This window comes from Giraffa tippelskirchi, chromosome 3 (assembly GCF_054371585.1).
Source record: "Giraffa tippelskirchi isolate mGirTip1 chromosome 3, T2T-mGirTip1v1.2.pri, whole genome shotgun sequence".
Taxonomy (NCBI): Eukaryota; Metazoa; Chordata; class Mammalia; order Artiodactyla; family Giraffidae; genus Giraffa; species Giraffa tippelskirchi.
Genome location: NC_137277.1, coordinates 57,189,252 through 57,203,330, shown reverse-complemented (window position 1 = coordinate 57,203,330; position 14,079 = coordinate 57,189,252). Strand labels below are relative to the sequence as shown.

At 46.1% G+C, this 14,079-nt stretch overlaps 1 long non-coding RNA gene across 1 annotated transcript; it reads left to right on the top strand.

The window, feature by feature from the left end:
• The first annotated feature begins 8,028 nt into the window (after positions 1-8,028).
• LOC145542869 (uncharacterized) lies at positions 8,029-13,812 on the top strand. The gene is made up of 2 exons (XR_014080201.1): positions 8,029-10,103; positions 10,890-13,812. It is a non-coding gene; the product is annotated as an uncharacterized LOC145542869 (long non-coding RNA).
• Positions 13,813-14,079: the final 267 nt, after the last annotated feature.

Genomic DNA, 14,079 nt, shown 5'->3' with positions numbered 1-14,079 from the left:
TTTCGGTCGTAGCCAGAAGCCCAGATGTCTTGACTTGCCTACCCCTGCACTCTGCCACAGGTTGACTCTGCCAGGGACGTCAGCTGGAGGGTACAAAGATAACGACCGGAACCACTCCAAGAACTGGCCCTGGGGAGGGTACTCAGAACGCACCTGATCGCAGAGATAAGCTGCCTGGGGCTGCCTGATCACCTGTGCCTGTCCCGGGCAGGCCGGAGGAGCCCAGAGGGTATGGGAGTCCAGAAAACGAGTGACTACTCAATTGTCTCTGAAAGCAAGGCAACAATACCAGGTGTGTGTTCAGGAACCCAAACCTAATCATAACCATTGATGAGCTCATTTTCAACCTCCGGGCACAAACACCTAGGCTCACCAAAGCTCCACCCTTGCATACAGGCTTATTTTAAGAGGGAGTCGCAAAGCACAGAGGGGTTGAGGGGCCCCTCAGAGCCTTCCCTCTGCGTGGCTGAAGCGGGAAACACACGTCTGGCGGGCGTATCCCCCTCTCCTGCTTCCTGAGAGAGAAGGAGAAACAGCATGTGCTGGAAGAAATGAAGCCAGAGGAGAAACAGCGGGGACGTCGGAAGACGAAGAGGGCACGGCTTCCCTTCTCTGGGGCTTTACAGCCTAAAAGCGCCGTCTTAAGGCCGAGTCACAGACTCCCCCCAGCACTGGTTGTAATAACTGAGGAGGCCTGAAGGGTAAAAAAAAAAAGGAACGTTCTCTGTAACCATCCTGACCATTTTCTGCCTTCAAGAGCCATAAGGCTGGGTTCTTAGGAAAATAGAACAAAACAACCAAAAAAAAAAAAAGACAGCTTCCCTCTGAGGACTGTCGTTAAACATCACAGGTCCAGGAGGGCAAGACCCCACACCGACCCGCCGCGGCCTCCCGACTGCACGGCCTTGAGCCTTCCCGCCCGACGCCCGATGGCAGCTCGGCCCGCCCTGCCGGCGGAGGAGGCCCAGGGCTGCTGCCTCATGACAGGCTCCCCCGCCTCACCCTTCTTTAGCCCACCAGGCTCCTGACCAATTCTCTTCTGTCTTATTCAGCTCAGATGTTACCCTTTCCATGTTGCTTTTATTCTTAGACCCACTCTTTCCTCTGCGGAAGATGAGGACGACTAACATTTATGTGTCTATTGTGTAGCCACCATGTGCGACATACAGTCTCTTAAGTCTCAGATCTAGGAATAGCTGGGCTTCTTAAGAACTCCTCTGCCTTTAGCTCAGCGGTCTGAATCATAACTAAACATATTTCCTTTCTTTACTGCTTTGGATGCTGAGAATCTTAAAGCCGAATTTGTGCCCCCATCACTAGCAATTACATAGACTCTTAGGATGGGATCCAAAATTCTAAATTTGTCCAGAGCTTTACCTATCCTTGATTTTAAAACTTATCATAAAAGAAAAGGTCATTATGTTAATTTTTATTTTGAGTAGGTAAATTCAACTCCTATTTTAAATGGGTCATGATACAAATAAAAAGTTAGAAGTATTATATATACCTTTTGTGTGTGTGTGTGTGATTTGCATGATAATCTTGCAAGTTGCAAGGCAAGTGGAGCTCAAAGAGTTTACATCACTTATTCAAGATAAAAGCTAGGTGTCAAATCAACATCTGACTGACTTCAGAGTTCAAGCCTTTGACAGTCAAAATTGCCTACACAGGCAGGCTTGCTTATTTTGTACCAGGCTTTGTGCTGCTTCTCCTAAGTATATTATCTCATTTACCCTTACAACCATTCTACAAAACAGCCACGATGATTACAAACATTTAAGAGATGAAGAAATTGAGGCTCAGAGAGATCAAACATTTGTCCGAGTGTTCTCAGCATGCTAAGATTCAAATCCATATGCCTGAACTTTGAAACTCTGCACTTTTTTCAGGTTCTTCAACTTACAATAGAGGTAAACATATAAAAAGGGCTTCCCAGGTGGCACTAGTGGTAAAGAACCTGCCTGCCAGTGCAGGAGACACACAGATTCTATCCCTGTGTTGGGAAGATCTCCTGGAGGAGGGCTTGGCAACCCTCCTGCCTGGAGAATCCCATGGACAGAGGAGCCTGGAGAGCTACAATCCACAAGGTCACAAAGAGTTGGACAGGACTGAAGTGACTTAGCACATACGCACACAAACATATAAAACACCAGACTCCTAATTGTTTGACTTATTTGGAATGCCCAACTGCCTGATTAAATCACAAAGGCTTATCCACTGACAAATTCTGGTGGAGAAATGGGTGTCTGGGTAGAAGTAGGTATTTCTGATTTTCACAGTTCTTCATGGAGCAGATGGATCAGAAGCACAAAGTCTGTGTGCAATACTGGATTTTAAATACCAGCCTAAGCACTGACAGAGGAAGATACCTCGCACCCAAGGGGTGGAAATGAAAGCCTTTGGAAAGGGCAGCGCTGCTCACAGGCGCCATCTGGCAGCAGAGGTGAGAAATTGCTCCCAGAAAGAAACCCACACACAAAATGGGATTACCCCAAAGTATGACGTAGTCGAGTATGGATCTGAGAGTTGGACCAGAAAGAAGGCTGAGTGCTGAAGAACTGACCCTTTTGAACTGTGGTGTTAGAAAAGACTCTAGAGAGTCCCTTGGACAGCAAGGAGAGCCAACCAGTCCATCCTAGAGGAAATCAACCCTGAATGTTCATTGAAGGGACTGTTACTGAGGCTGAAGCTCCAATCCTTTGGCCACCTGACGCAGAGCCAACTCATTGGAAAAGACCCTGATGCTGGGAAAGACTGAAGGAGGGAGGAGAAGCGGACGACAGAAGATGAGATGGTTGAATGGTATCACCGACTCAATGGACATGAGTTTGAGCAAATTCCAGGAGATAATGAAGGACAGGGAGGCCTGGCGTGCTGCAGTCCATGGGGTCGCAAAGAGTCGGATACGACTGAGTGACTGAACAACAACAAAGTATAATGCATTGGGACTCTTGTGTTTTGAGTGCATAATGTACATATTTTCTACATACCTATCCTTAGGGAGATATGATTACCTTTATTTTATAAATGAGAATTTTGAAACTCAAAGATACTAAGTATCTTGCCTTAAGAAGCTTGACCACAGTGTGCAGAACCTCTCTCAACCTCTATTTCTGCTGGACTAGGCAAACTCTCAAAAGCTCTCAAAAAACTCTCAAAAGTTCCTCAGGCCTCCTGCCTTCTCCAGTCCTTCTCAGCTGGAATCACAGGTGGTCTGCACTCCACCTTAAGCCGTCTGTCCAGGCAGGTACCACATTAGCAGTAGGATCAACAGGGCTGGTGTCCCCTGTATCTACAGTTGCCTGATTCATGGCACAGAACTTCTGCCCCAGGAACTGTGTCAGACGTTCCACCCTGAATTGCAGGGCTTTGTTACACTATTCTACTCTCAGTTAGCACGGCTTTATTATCCCATGCTACTCTCAACAGCTCCCTTCCTAGAGAGTGGGCAATGCTGGATTCTCCTCTCTGTCCACCAATCGTTGACGAGGTGCTCTCAGGATTACAGAGAAAAAGAAAAAACTTATCCTCATCCTATCCTCTCTCCTGCTTCAATCCTGAACTCCACCACAGCCCTGAGTGCGGTTGGGAACTCTGGTCTCATTGACCCCCACGACACCACACATGGAAGTGTGGATTATCGGCCCAGGCTAAGCCGCAGCAGAACCAGCCTCTGCAGCGAGGCCCGCTTCCCCAGACCACCCCTCCCAGCCCTCCCTCACCGGGGAACTACTGAGGCTGCAGTTAACTTTTCCTCATCAATGTCCTCTGGAAAATATGTGGAGAGATGAAAAAAAGGCTAGAAACTTGAGGGCAGACCTATGCTGCCTCAATTTTCGAAAAGAGACAGTGATGGCTCCTTGATATTTCACCAAGTATAACATCCTTTAGAAACAAAGGATGTGTGAACAGTAAAGAAATAGTGAAGCATGAGGGCTGGAAATTTTTGCTATGAATAAATCATGTAAAATTAACCAACTTACTTTTTGAGAAAAAAGTTGTCTTACTGGTAGATTTTGTCATGCCAGTGGCACAGGAGGACAAGTCCTCCTGGAGGTGTACCCAGTGAAATACAAAAAGGCTGGTCTGTGCTATGACTCGGCCAGTGAATTAAATGAAACCAAGAAACATCCTTACTGATGCAGGATTCACAGTTATTTGACATGTTGGAACAACAACAATAAAGAAAAATGGAGTTTAATTAGTGAAAATGAAAAGTCTTAGGCCTCCTTAAAAACAACTGAAGGACGCTGTTCCTGGCTACTACAGGAAGGAGTAGCCAGCAGTTCATGACAAAAGATAGAGACTTTTGATCACCACAAGCCACGTGTAAGTGGGAGTGTGACGCCATTGCTTAGAAAGTGCTGCAGCCAGGCTTCCAGTTTGCACAACGGCAGAGACTTGCGAAAATCTGCTCTTCCCCAAAGCTGTGAGAACACGGAATCAGTGCTTTTAGAACTATGGAAATGAACAAAAGTATTGCAACATTCCAAGGAATATTTATTCAGGAAAAATGTCTGGCTCTCATCAAAAACATTGTGCTTTGTGCATTTAAATTTGTCCTATTCCTGCTTCCCTCATATTTATATGAATATATATGTATATATTTCCCTGGAGGAGGAAATGGCAACCCACTGCAGTACTCTTGCCTGGAGAATTCCATAGACAGAGGAGCCTGGCGGGCTACAGTCCATGGGGTCACAAAGAGTTGGACATGATTGAGCGACTCTCAGTCATATGTATATATCTAGATATATATACATGTATACGATCTTAGCAATGCCCCTGGTACATAACCACCACTTAATAAATATTAGCTTAACGATAATGCTTCCTTCGTCTTCCCCTTCCTGTTGTTGTTCTGCCTCCAAATACATATACATATTTGTATATGCATATACATAGTATACAATACCATATATAACATATATGTATATCCACAGTATATCCACAGTATAGTAGTTTTGCCTCCATATATAATCAGTTGCTAGATCGCCTTCAGTTTTCTTTCCTAATTTTCATAGGAGCTAGAAAATCCTGGCAGAAGTAGTGGCCTCCTAGTCCATGCTAGGGCTCCCATGTACAGGGCTGGGGCAGGCTAGGTTTTCTCTGCGAAGTGAGATAAATGTGGATTATAACTTAGGACAAGAAGCAAGATTAATGCCAAAGGGTGGCTCAGACCCTGAGCCCGTGCTGGTGTAAGACAAGGGGCAGAACACGAGGAAGCGGGAGAAGTGGGGCAAGCGGGAAGGGGATGAGGGGCCCAGGCTGCAGGGGGCTTAGGAAGGCATGGGCAGCACCCCTCTGCGCCCTCCGAAGCCTCACAGGCATCCTTCACGATGAATCTCCACCCATTCACTGCACTATCTGGACCACTGAAGGGGTTTGCAAATTGTGCTACCCAGAGGTACACCCAAGGTTCTCCCAACATTTGATTTTTAAAAATTGTGGCCAGTTTACCTTTTGGGGGCTGCAAGAAGGTAAGAAAGAGGCATAGTAGGTGAAGACCCGGGTTCCATACTCCTGTTTCAGCCAGAACAATGGCTTCATTTTCACTTATCTTAAATACTGGAGTTTCTCTTAAAATTTAGCTTTGTTAAGAGTTTTCACTGCAACAGTGTTTGGCTTCACATTGGTCTACTAAAACATTGCCTGGGTGTCTCTGACTTTTGCCACTCTTTTCCCCTGCACTCTGCTCTAAATAAGTCATGCTAAGTGCTTCTTCATTAAGGTACTACTTCCTGCTCCAGAATATCTGTTGACTTTTTATTATTCTCTGAACAAATCAAATCCCCAGCTGAGCCCCCGGGCCCTCTTCAATCAGAATGAAAAGAATGGGGTAATACCTGACGCTATTTAGAACCCTTAGTGCTTGGCAGGCACTCAATACGTAAATACCAACTTATGATATTTGATTGTAACTCAAGGGAACTTTGCATCCTCTCAACTTCTAGAATATGACCTTGTACACAGGGCCTTCACAGCATACTTCCTTGTACCCAGCTCAGTTTCCATGGGGAAGCAACTGGGCGATGTTTAGGAAGATCCTGAGTTTCTATCTTCTGTAAAAAATGATGTGGTAATGTCTAGAAAGTGCCTTCAACTTCCGTCTTCTGTTGTCTGGAAAAATACCTACTTCTGGTTGGTCCTCAATGGAACTGTTGGGATGACCCAACTGAATCCCTGGAGTGGCTCATCACTACACCTGGCTCTTGGTGCCCCCTTGTGGCGATTTGTTGCCATGCAGCGCTCAACAAGAGAAGGCGAGAGCTATTCTTTAGTGGGTGTTGAACTCTGAGACAAACATCACACGAGAATTGGCTCCTTTATCCTCACCTCACTCCTCTGAGGTTGCTGCCATTGGCTTCATAACCTATTCTAAGTACCATACCTAACAAGCAACAGAATAGAAACTTGGACCCAAGCTGGTTAGACCAGGGCTTGTGTTCCTGACACCAATGCTAACATGCCAAGACACATTATAGGAGGCATATAAGGAAGAATTAAGAGAAAGAATTTCTGGAACAATGGAGTAGAAAGCTTGTCAGGCTTTCCCCCAAGCAAAATAACAACTGAACTGAGGATATTGTTTAAAACAGTCATCATTGAAAGCCTCTGGAAAAATGTCCTAAGGGGATATAGCAAAAGAGAAACATTTGTTAAAGAAAATCTAAAGTATCTCAATAAAAACAGTGAAAAATCTGTGGTGTTTGAGCCCCACTCTGTTCCACTGCCCTCCCCACTAGCTCCAAGTTTTGGAAGTTCTGCCCACGGCACGTGCAGCCAAAGGCTCCCTCTTTCCTGAGACCCGGGTCTGGGGCTGTGGTTTGACCCCAGAGGAGGCAGGAGGCTGGTGTTTCTCAGCCTCTAGCTCCATTTTGCAGAAGTTGCATTCCAGAGAGTCATGCCAAGAGGACTAGGTCTCCCTCTCCTCATCCAGCCCCACTTGTGGGGTAGATGCTCTTCCCCAGGCAAGTTGAGGGTCCCAGGACCCTGGTTGCCCACACTTCAGGGCAGAGATGATACAGGTGTCCACACCGCCTCCCACAGAACACACTTGTTAACAACCCCAAGAAAAGAGGGTCTCTGGCCCAGCTTCAGTGCCCTGGTACCACTCATCTGAACCTAGCAGGAAAGGCAGGCCATAAGAAGAAAAAGCTCCACAGTTCTGAATTTATTTGGAATAAAGAGTGGAGAGCTTCATGCCTAAAAGCATTGCTGAAAATACCCGTGATCTTCATGGAGAACAATGGAGGAGACTGTTATCTGTGTGATACAGGCAAAATGGTGGACCAGCCAGAAGCCTAATTGAGAAAACCAGGGAGAGAGAAGCCCAGAAGAACGCCCCACTGATCACAGCTGGCTCTGGGGGTTACACTGCCCACCTCGGGAACAGTCAGAGCAGGGCAAGGACAGAGGAGTCACCGGGACTCGGAGAAGAGACACTCTGGAGTGGTGAGTGGGGGAGCAGGCCAGAGGGGAAGTCCGCACGTGGAAAGAAGACCTGAAGACCGACTGCCCCTCTGAACTAAGCACGGGGGGTGAAGAGAAAGGGGTGGAGCTCTGGGGGGCGTAGTGTCACTAGTTTGTAAGTTTTTTAAAGTGGTGGCTCTTCCATCATTTGTGTGTGGACAGAATTGTGTGTGACCCAGGTAAGAAGCGGAGAAGGCAATGGCACCCCATTCCAGTACTCTTGCCTGGAAAATCCCATGGATGGAGGAGCCTGGTGGGCCGCAGTCCATGGTGTTGCTAAGAGTCAGACACGACTGAGCAACTTCACTTTCACTTTTCACTTTCATGCATTGGAGAAGGAACTAGCAACCCACTCCAGTGTTCTTGCCTGGAGAATCCCAGGGACGGGGGAGCCTGGTGGGCTGCCGTCTCCATAGACGTCGCACAGAGTCGGACATGACTGAAGCGACTTAGCAGCAGCAGCAGCAGGTAAGAAGGGGCAATTCATGACGTGTGATGTAGAAGGGGTGTGGCCTTGGAGTGAGAAAACCCGGCTCGTTGAGAGGGCGGCCTTTCAGAGGAGGAAGCAGAGGACTGGGAGGAGGAAGAAGGTGTCTGCTCTCCTGGACCAGACGGGAAAGAAGCTGGATGCAGACACAGGACGATGTCCCGCATGGTCAAGGAAAGAAGGTCACACTTCCATGTGATGCCCTGGATTTTAACCAGCAGAACCTAGAGATAAGCCGGGGAAATCTGAGGAGTGAACAAAAGGGGTGGGGTCAAGCTGATCGAGAGAGAATGTGGGAATCCCTGGTAGCAAGATGTACCCAGCTGAAGTCAGTTACTCAGCTCTTCATTTAAAGTGACAACAACTGGCTTCATTTCGTGGTTTTCTGTGGCTATTCCTGGAAAAGTTGGTATATACAAACTGCTCCAGCTGTGAGGTGTGTGTGATGAGAGGAAAGAAGGATAAGAGAGACAGTGGCAGGGGAGTGATGGAGCGATCCATGAACCATTAAGTGAGGGAGACTGAAGTGATACCAAGAAAAGGCAGATGAACAAAAGAAAAATTAAATCAGTTCAGTTCGGTTCAGCTCAGTCATCTCTGACTCTTTGCGATCCCATGGACTGCAGCACGCCAGGCCTCCCTGTCCATCACCAACTCCCGAAGTTTACTCAAACTCATGTCCATCGAGTCGGTGATGCCATCCAACCATCTCATCCTCTGTCATCCCCTTCTCCTCCTGCCTTCAATCTTTCCCAGCATCAGGGTCTTTTCCAATGCGTCGGTTCTTGCCATCAGGTGGCCATAGTATTGGAGCTTCAGCTTCAGCATCAGTCCTTCCAATGAATATTCAGGACTGATCTCCTTTAGGATGGACTAGTTGGATCTCCTTGCAGTCCAAGGGATTCTCAAGAGTCTTCTCCAACACCACAGTTCAAAAGCATCAATTCTTCAGTTCTCAGCTTTCTTTATAGTCCAACTCTTACATCCACACATGACTACTGGAAAAACCATAACTTTGACAAGACGGACCTTTGTTGGCAAAGTAATATCTCTGCTTTTTAATATGCTGTCTAAGTTGATCATAGCTTTTCTTCCAAGGAGCAAGCATCTTTTAATTTCATGGCTGCAGTCACCATCTGCAGTGATTTTGGAGCCCAAGAAAAGAAAGTGTCACTGTTTCCATTGTTCCCCACCCCATCCAATTGCCATGAAGTGATGGGATTGGATGCCATGATCTTTGTTGTTTGAATGTTGAGTTTTAAGCCAACTTTTCCACTCTCCTCTTTCACTTTCATCAAGAGGCCCTTTAGTTCTTCTTCACTTTCTTCCATAAGGGTGGTGTCATCTGCATATCTGAGGTTATTGATATTTCTCCTGGAAATCTTGATTCCAGCTTGTGCTTCATCCAGCCCAGCATTTCACATGATGTATTTCACATATAAGTTAAATAAGTAGGGTGATAATATACAGCCTTGACGTACTCCTTGTCTAACTCAATGAAACAATGAGCCATGCCGTGTAGGGCCACACAAAATGGATGGATGGGTCATGGTGGAGAGTTTTGACAAAATGTGGTCCACTGGAGAAGGGAATGGCAAACCACTTCAGTATTCTTGCCTTGAGGACCCCATGAACAGTATGAAAAGGCAAAAAACATAAGTAGTTGGAAGAATAGATTGGAGGTCTCCATGAGGCTGAAGAATTCCTGGCAGGAGAGGAAGATGTGATCCAAAAATTGTATCATCAGGTACTTGGAGACAAAGTCTGTGGTGGAATCTCAGCAGGCTGCGGTGGCTGCTGAGGAAGGTCCGCAAGTGGATGGGTGGGGCGCTGGGCAGTTTGCCCGCCTTCGGAAGTCACTGAGCCCAGTGCCTGGACCAGGAGACAAAGCCCGCGGATCACGGGCTAGAGTCTGGAAGTAATGTGACCACAGAGGAAGAGGAAAGAAGGTAACAGAGGGCAGCACGAGCCCCAGGCTTGTTGTTGCTCTTGTACGTTTTTTTGTTGTTTGTTTAACACCAAGGTAGAGGAATAACTGTTGGAAGCAGCAAGGACCCACACGGAGGACCGTTCTCCCATCAGACCCCGAGCTGCGGGAGAGTGAGGGGCACACTCTACCTGGGGTCTCAACTCTGGTAGAGAGGTGAGAGAATTCTCAGAGGAATGTCTGAGGATGGATGAGTCTGCTGATTACTCAGTGGAAGCTCTTGGTGGCAGAGTTAAGGGTTGCAGGGAGAGGAGGAGTTAAGCGTTGGCTGGATGGGGCGGGGCTGTGTAAAGACGGGCTCTTATTTTTCTAAACAGCACTAACATTGCTGATTGTTTGGTAGATGACTTACTATTACGTAATTTGTTAATGATATACATTTGTGGTCAGTCACCTCTGACTCTTTGTGACCCCATGGACTGTAGCCTGCCAGGCTCCACTGTCCATGGAATTTTCTGACAAGAATGCTGGAGTGGGCTGCCATTTCCTCCTCCAGGGGATTTTCCCCACCCAGGGACTGAACCCGCGTCTCCTGCATTGGCAGGCAGATTCTTTACCTCTGAGCTGCCTGGGAATCCAGCAACATTTATATGTATATAAAAATTATCTCCTCCTACTCAAAAAACTGACTACAGAAAATCCCATTGGCCTCCAATTTTCTTTTTATTTTCTAGCATTTTTAATGGCTTCCTCTGTTCTTTTAGACATTGTGGGCCCTTGATGGTTGTTGTAGTTTTGATTCTATTCAGCGCATTTGGAAAACAAACCATTAGGAAGTGCATTTGAGCTTCATTTTGTGAAAGAAGCAAAAAACCCCCCACAGTATCTATTTCATTAGCACATCAGGACCTGGGGAGAGGTCTGAATACTCTGGAAAGAAAAGTACAGCAGGACTAGGAGAGAGATCAGCCAAGACCCACAATTCAATTTTACTCTTTCCAGATCCCATCTCAATCAGAGCAGCTGGACTAGATAAGGCTCTCCGGTTAAGATGCTGAAATTGATATTCAGATGAAAGGTAATGTGAGGAGGACTTTCTCTCTCAGGTTGAGAAGTGTTTTGTTTAGGGGAAAATAGCAGGTGAAACAAAGGAAGTGCTGAGGCTTTCAAACAAAATGCAAACAGGAGAGGGTGATGGAGAAAATGGTTTAAATGTCCCAGAGAAAGGCTGTGCTTGTCTGCACAGGTCAGGTCTGCCTGACAGTCAAGTCAGAACTGTGTCCAGCCATCTGTGGCTCTGAATCCATGATAACAAATCCCCTGCAATGGTCCAGCTTTTGAATGCCTCAGCAAGGGCATTGTTTGTGACCACAGAGACCCAGTTACTCTTCCTCTTGCTAACAAACACTTAGAGTCATTCACTGGGGCCTTATTTAAAGATATTACACTGATAAATTAAATGGAATAATATATCCAGCTTGCCTAGCACATAGGAAGGCTACTTTCTTTCCACTTCAGTTGTTATGCAAGTGCAGTGAAACAATGGACAACACACATTGATCTAAAGAATTGTTTTTCCCTTTGAATTTTAAAATTACGATAACTGTAATACTGAAACTATTATTGCTCTTGTTGACTCTAAATCACTCTCTTGGCATTGGCTGGAATTCTATGTGAAGTGAGTCTTTTCTTGGCCTCTCCCTTACAGGCTTGGTGATGCAGCCTGGTCTAGAAAGTGGTCTTAGAGCAATTGTGGTAATTACCACCCGAATTGAGGTGCTCCCGCATGTCAGTTAGGTGCTGTTTGATATACATTCTGCCCATTTCCACAGAATCTCTGTGAGCGAGGTAGCAGCATCCTGATCTAATGGATGAAGAAAGTGAAGCTTAGGAGAGTCTTAGCCAAGACTGTTTTATTAATGATGAAATTCATAAATAAAAGGTTTTATTTAATAGCTGCCATGTCAGTGGTGAAGCATAGCTAGCCCTTGATTAGAATCTTCTGAAGAATTTTAAACTCTTTTCAAATTATGTTTTAAGCTTGGGTCACTGTGATCAAACACCAAAGGCATACAGGTGAAAATGGCAGGTGGAAATTCTTACCCATCTTACCTTCTTTTTCCTTGTGTTGGCCATGCTAGGTCTTCGTGCTGCACTGGGCTTTTTTCTAGCTGTGGCTAGCGGGGGCTGCCCGTCACTGTGGCTTCTCTTGTGGAGGAGCACTGGCTCTAGGCATCTGAGTTTCAGTAGTGATGGCTCGAGGGCTCTGAAGGACACAGGCTCAGTAGCTGTGTTGCTTGGGCTTAGTCGCCCCGAGGCATGTGGGATCTTCCTGGATCCCAGACCAGGGATCAAACCCATGTCCACTGCATTAGCAGGCAGATTCTTAACCGCTGGAACACCAGGGAAGTCCAGGAGGCAGATTTTTTTTAAAAAATTATTTATTTATTTTGGTTCTGCCGGGTCTTTGTTGCTGCGTGCAAGCGTCTTCTAGCTGGTGTGGGTGGGGGCTACCACCAGAAGCCTGGTGGTTGTGGGCTTCTCGTCGGAGTGGCTTTTCTTGTCGTGATGCGAGGGTCCAGGAGCACTTCAGTGGTTGCCTTGTGTGGGTGGGCTCAGTAGCTGTGGCTCGCTGGCAATAGGGCGAGGGCTCAGTTGTGGTGAAAGGCTTTAGTTGCTCCCGCCAAGTGGGATCTTCCTGGACCAGGGCTCGAACCCGTGTTCCCTGCATTGGCAGGCAGATTGTTATCCACTGCACCACCTGGGAAGTCCCTGTCTTATCTTTCTTGAACACTGCTGATTTTGATCAAAACATAGCTCCAGCTATAGGGGTCTGCCTTTGGGTTTTCTCTTCTCCTTTGCCACTGTCTCTGGGCAACCTCACTTATGCTTAGGGCTTTAACTGCCAACTCTATTCTGATGACTTCCAAGTCTTTAATTACAGTTCAGTCTCCTTCCTGAGTTCCAACCCATTTAGTCTTATAAAACTTTATTTTTGCTGGCTAACATATACATTTTACACTTAGCAACAGGTGTAAACTCTGACATCTGAAACATCCATCAGGAAAGAATGTCCCTGAGGCACTTACACGAGAGGATGTCAATACACATTCACACAGTGACATTTCAGACGGATAACTGCCCTTATAGCAGGACACCAAATGCGAAAAATAAGCATGAACGGAGAGCACGTGACATATAATGAAATACATATGTAGAGACTGACCATCATTTGAAGCCAACCCATTTATATCCAGCTACTCATGAGATGTCTCCTCCTGGGTATTACTAAGGGACCTCAAACTCAATATGCCCCAAACTGAACCCAAACCATTCTCCCAAACAAGCGCCCCCTCTTCCAGTTTCCTTATACCCAGACAGTCACGGCTGGAACCAGCAGGTCACAGAATCCTCCCACTCTTTCTGTCTCTCTTCCTGTATCCTGTTGGTGGCCAAGTCCCGCAGAGGAGAGATTCTTGGAATAAGCTCTCCAGACCACCTGCAGCAACACCATCTGGAAACAAGTTAGAAATAACGATGCTTGGACTCCATCTTTTTTCAGACGAGCATCTTTGGGGCTGGGACCAGCAATCTGTGGTGTAACAAGCCATCCACGTAGTTCTGGTGATGCTCTAAACTGACCTTGTTTATTAGCTAATTACTGCATTCCTGAAGCTCCTAAGTCAGGTCCTCCTCTTCTCACACCTGAATGAGTACAGTCATTTCCTAACCATGTACCTTTCTCCAGCCTTAGACCCCTGTGAGCTCCCCTTTCTTGCCAGCATGCTCCTTCCAAATGAAAATCTGATCATGTCTCTACCACACATATTACGTTGGTGCAAAAGTAATTGCCTTTTGTAATGTTGAACTTTGCCATTTGATATTGGAATACATTCTTAAATAAATGTGGTTATGTTATACATCATTTTAATGCACATTTCTCACTTTTTTTTTTTGCTAATGACTTATTACTTGCTGTGTATTTTATATTTATTTTAGACTATGGAAATCATGTTAGACAAAAAGCAAATTAGAGTAATTTTCTTATTTGAGTTCAAAATGGGTTATAAAAGCAGTGGAGGCAACTTGCAACACCAGTAACACATTTGGCCCAGGAACTGCTAATGAATGTACAATGCAGTGGTGATTCAAGAAGTTTTGCAAAGGAGACAGGAGCCTTGAAGATGAGGGT